We start from the raw sequence: 6,000 nt of genomic DNA, 5'->3' as shown, positions 1-6,000 counted from the left end.
AGTTACACTGTTCTCTGGACTTCTTCGCACATGTAGTCACCACACTCTGCTACACAGACACTTGGTTCATCGAGTGCAGTTTTTCCACCACTTAGACTTCAAGGAATAATCTCGGGCTCTCCTGGTCAGTCAATTGCACTGGTATACTGATGTGTCGAAGCATCAATGTCTCCGAAAAGACATCCCCCGGGGAGTACACTTAGTGCATTGACCAACCAGGAGAGCTGGAGATTATTCCTTAAGTCTAAGTGGTGGAAAAACTGCACTCGATGAACCAAGTGTTTGTGTAGCAGAGTGTGGTGACTACATGTGCGAAGAAGTCCACAGAACAGTGTAACTAACATACCCTGAGTTGTGGAAGAAGTGTGGGAGGTGGGCAGGAAGAGTGGGGAGGGGGGCACAAGTTCAAGGTTAGAGTGCTCTATATACTAAGTTTTTTGGCGGGAAAACTTAATCCAATTAATTAACCAGGTGAGGGTGCCAATTACTTTTTTTGGGCGGGAAAATGGACTTAACAAGGAATCACTGTGGGACTAATGTGGCCTGCTAAGTTCTTGGCGAGACAATTTAAGTGCAAACAATTAGGGTCCAAATCGAAAATTTGGAAGCAATTTGGCATTCATACGATACGAAGAGGATAGCTATGAAATTAATGTGGCCGGCTAAGATACTTTTTGGATTCAATTCAGGATAACAACGTATCATTGAAAGGGCCGACTAAGATACAAAGATTTTTGGCACGAGAATTTAGAAGTGGGTCGGAAAGCAACAATTTTGGGGCAATTTGGTATTCCACTATACGATACAAAGAGGATAACAACGTGGAGTTGATTCAAAGCTTTTTGGTGGGACAATTTAACTGTGCATAGGTCCAAAGCAACAATTTTTGGGCAATTTCGCCTATTCAACTAAATATGAAAAATTTTTCAGTGATGCTTAACATGAATTCAGGATAAAAACATGGAATTGAAGTGGACAACTAAGATACTTTTGTTATAGAGGTCCAAAGTGACAATTTTGGGGCAATTTGGCATTCAACTAATAATAATATACGATACAAAGATTTTTTCAGTGTCCTTTGTCATGGAATTTTAAAGATGATTTACGTCAAATGGCTCCTCACCTAAAAAAGGCTTGCCGACCCTCAGAGTAGAGTGAACTGGGCAAAAGAGAGAACTACGAGTGCAAGTGTGTGCAGATGGAGTGTTGTCTTATGTTAATAAGGGAACATACTCACACCTCCCCATCTTCTTTTACACACCCAGGTTGAGATCTGCCAACAAAAGTCTGGTCCTTCCTCCTGCTACAGTCCGGTCTTGGAGCCAAGATCATCCACAATGTCATCTTGAAAACAGAAGAACAAAAGTCAGCAATTGGCCATGGCCTTCATAAGAAAATGTTTACAATGATCACTGCTTATCAATAAATCTGATGTAAAAAACTGAAAAATGCTGTAACAATTTAAAAAACCCAGGCTGTGTGTTATTTCTTTAAAGTCACAGTGACTGTAATTCTGACATATTAGCAAAAGAAAGAAGTTACCAAGTACTACTAGTATATACAGACATAACAAGTTACACACTTAATTCCTCAAATACACCAAGCAAGTGGAATTTGCAAAATGCAAAATTAAGATTTTTCTCACCTGATATTCTTCTTGGGTCTTCTGGGGTCGCCTTGCCTGGTCTGGTCCAATCCAGTCTTGTCAGGTTCAGACAGGAATCCTCACTACTGCATCAGTCAGCAGTCACCTAACTATACAGACATTGCAAGTTACACACTTGTCTCAAATAACACCAAATAGTTGTAGGTAAAATGCAGAATTCAGATTTTTCTCACCTGATATTCCTCTTCTGGGGTCGCCTGGTCTGGTCTGGTCCAATCCAGTCTTGTCACTGGTTCAGACAGGAATCATCACTACTGCATCAGTCAGCAGCCACCTAACTATACAAACATTGCAAGTTACACACTTGTCTCAAATAACACCAAATAGTTGTAGGTAAAATACAGAATTCAGTTTTTTCTCACCTGATATTCCTCTTGGGTCTTCAAATCATCTGGTCTGGTCCAATCCAGTCTTGTCAGGTTCAGACAGGAATCCTCACTACTGCATCAGTCAGCAGCCACCTAACTATACAGACATTACAAGTTAAACACTGGTCTCAAAGAACACCAAATAGTTGTAGGTCAAATGCAGAATTCAGATTTTTCTCACTTGATATTCCTCTTGGGTCTTCAAATCATCTGGTCTGGTCCAATCTGTCTTGTCAGGTTCAGACAGGAATCATCACTACTGCATCAGTCAGCAGCCACCTAACTATACAGACATTACAAGTTATTTTATAACACTTGTCTTGTAGGAAAATGCAGAATTTAGATTTATCTCACCTGATATTTCTCTTGGGTCTTCAAATCATCTGGTCTGGCCCAGTCTGTCTTGTCAGGTTCAGATAGGAATCATCACTACTGCATCAGTCAGCAGCCACCTAACTATGTAGAGATACCAAGTTACACACTTGTCTCAAATAATCAAGTAAATGGTACCAAAATGCAGAGTTCTGATTTTCCTCACCTGACCTGATATCACAAGTATCATCTCATCTGGACAGGAACACTTGCAGAGCTGGCAGACTCTCAGGACACAGCTAACTACAGAGTGTATGAAAAGGAACAAGTTAAAAAGACATTGGGATAAAACACTGCAAACTAGATACCTTTAAGTTATCGTTAAAGCTTCATACATTTAAATGCTTGTGACTACATTTTAACATGTCGGATGTTTCTGCCTTTTAATGCACTATGGTATGGAAGGGCACACGTCTGCAACTGACAATGGATACATGAAACTACTTCCAGAGACACAATCATGATGTTAACTCGGTAAGTACAGAAAATACAGAAATTCCTAGCTAAAATTCTTGAAGTGGACATACATAAGTCATCTATCATTAGGTTTGCTCTCATAGCTTGGAAAAAAAACAGCACACAGTGATAGCCCTAGATTCTAATATAAAATCACATTTTTCTACCATAAAATTCACCAAGTCAAAAACATACTTAGCCTCTTTTATAATTCAAAGGATGGACATTTACTCAAATCACTGCATTGATAAGTGGAAAACTGTAACAAGTAGAAAAACAGACTTGAACTTTTAGTGTCAAAAAATGAGCATTTTGGGGTTGATACATAACCTGAATATTAGGCCACAGCAAGTAAATTTTATGGATGACATCCTCCACAGATTCCAAATCTAATGCGAGCGGGCGAAAAAAACAAGGCGGGCCAAAAAAAACAAGGTTCTTACATTTTGAAATTTTGACTCAATCATTGTACAATTGGTTTTGATTCAGTGGGAACATTACATATACACAGCCAACATCACATATCACTGCATCAAAGTAAGAAACAAAACATAAAATCAGAGCCTTGTCTTGTCTCCTCTTTTTATAGTTATCTGCCATCCACCTTCCGGCATGGCAACAGACATCTTGGCCTATTTTTGGCATGGTGACCACTGTCAGAAGGCAACAAAATTTATAATTTTTTTTCCAAAATCAGGCGTGAATTAATGTGCGCGCTGATGTCATCCATAAAAATTACTTGCTGTGGCCTTACATGTTACTTGTGGTACACAGTACATGCTTTAGTTCATGTTGATGAAGAAAAAATGAAGATGAAACAAGAAAGTAGATTGGTGCGATTTTATACCTCTCTCCAACATCTAACCAACTGAGAGTAATGTTTCAAAATACTTTTGAACATTTCACCAACACATTCTAATGTACAAAAAGTCCCACAAATATCCTACCCATCTTTCCTTTGACAGGGAAGGGACACAAATAAATGTTAGACCAGGAATCCCGTTGGTGTATAAAAACGTCCATTTTTTTTCTCTTCAACGTGTCAGGGAATGTTAGAACTAGACTTTTAAAATTGTCCATGACATAATTTGTGGAGGGGGGTATTCTAGAGAGCTTGCTCCAGAAAACAGTGAAAGAAGTTAAAAACCGAGCAAAAACTAGCGTGTTGCATTCCCCAAATCACACGAATTTACCACGTATATACCGAAACGTGTTGTTATAAGTTTGTATAGGAAATAAATTCTACGGCACGGCTTGTTGCCTTACCTTGTGTAAACTCTGCCCTCCCACGACCACGCCGTCATCCTTCGGGCGCCATTTTCTCGTCTTCTCCAAAATCCACCACGTCAGGAAATCCGCATTTTCTTCGCCAAAAACCCCGGAAAACGCCACAACTCCGCCGTAGAAACATCCCCGAAAGTTTCTTCTACACGTTAGACTGAATTTTTTTCGAACTGGAAGCCGAAAATTTACCAAAAAGTTGACAAATAATTCCTGGTCTTCCCCGCGTTGCTCCGACAGACGCAGACTGAGTGGACCGTACCACTGTGACTTTTACACAGCTGTGTACAACAGCTGGTCTAATTTACCCTGATAACCACAACTACTTTACCGCCAAAATCAATCCCCTTACAAAAATAATGGCTCTCTGCTCAAAATTTCGGACTAGTTTGTGTCAAAATAACACACAAGCAACAATTATAGGTATATCCAAAGTATAGCAGCCGAAATGTGTTAATTCAATCAGCCTCGGCACCACATATGATTCTATGCAAACGGTGCCTGTCCTTGGTGCTGAACGCCATCCACACAATGTTAAACACATAGTGATTATAGTTATGGTGAAAACCACAATAGCATGATTTACAGGGACTTGTTAAAGCTGGCCAAACCTTACAGAAAAAATGACATGCACTTGGAGAAGGTAAGAGTGGAACTGTCAACGGTCTACGATAAATTCACAATGGCAGCGGCTACATGTTACGTTGCATTCGGCCAAGCTGATTCTGCCTACATGAAAATCCAGGCACTAATATTGCTAATTTTACGCCTTTCATAAACTGCACCGCTTACATACGCTATATGCTGTTGTTATGAACCATTTTAGTCGTCTGGCTACGAATTGTGTGGGATAGAACGGCCGATTACGCCACAGGCTTGCAGGTATACTCCTCCCCAACAAGTTTACGTGCAAACGGTGCCTGCCCTTGGTGCTGAACGCCATCCGCACAATGTTTAACACATAGTATGGTGGACATGGCGAAAAATATCAAAAGTTTCATTTTTCTAAAATTGAAAGAGCGGGAATTCATCCCCTATCACACCCCCGTTTTGGAGCACCCGTTCCGAAAAGGGCCTTCCCAGATTTGGCCATTTCGCGTCTTGGGAAACGCGATGGGCTCTTATGGGGGTTTTACTCCAGGTCTTTTCCGCTCTTGTTCTTGACCTTGCGGCTCACCCCACCTATCTAATTATCACGAATTTATCAGAAAAGAACCGTTTTCGACTTGCATCTGTTCAACTTGAGACAAAAATTCCTAGAACAGCCTGTACGAGCGGCTGTCAATATTTCTGTCATTCCAGTGTTCGCACAACCCAATTATCTCTGAAAAACATACGATTTATGCAAAATAAAACTCATACCTCCTTTACATCAATTAAAATACTCAGTTTTTGAGTGCAAGTGTTAGCTATGTATACCTGCTTCAAATTCTACACACACAGATACAAGAAACACATGTCACAAAAACAGTCAGTGGTTGAAAACTTTACTTTCTGTTATGAGCTGTTTACTGAGTGTTTACTCTAGTAAGTGTTTCCTCTAGTGGTCAAACTTTTCATTCATCTATGACAGAATTGCATTTAGATGTCAGTTTTACTTTATAAAATGTTACCAAAGTTCCTGAATGACTGATAACCCTTTTGCTTCATGTAGTGTTTTGATTCAAATCTTCTTGTGCGATAATACAGACCTTTAAATAAATGTATGCACTTGTGTGGAAAAAGTCGCCATTCAGAATTTTTTCCATCATTTGGCTCTTACTGAATTCCACCAGTGTACCAAACAAGGTGTAGCATCAACTACTAGAGTCAAGGGTTAATACGTCATTACATTAATACTACATTACATGATTGATA

This window comes from Branchiostoma belcheri, unplaced genomic scaffold (assembly GCF_001625305.1).
Source record: "Branchiostoma belcheri isolate BF01 breed outbred unplaced genomic scaffold, Haploidv18h27 scaffold2, whole genome shotgun sequence".
Classification (NCBI taxonomy): Eukaryota; Metazoa; Chordata; class Leptocardii; order Amphioxiformes; family Branchiostomatidae; genus Branchiostoma; species Branchiostoma belcheri.
Note: the sequence above shows the minus strand (reverse complement) of the source record.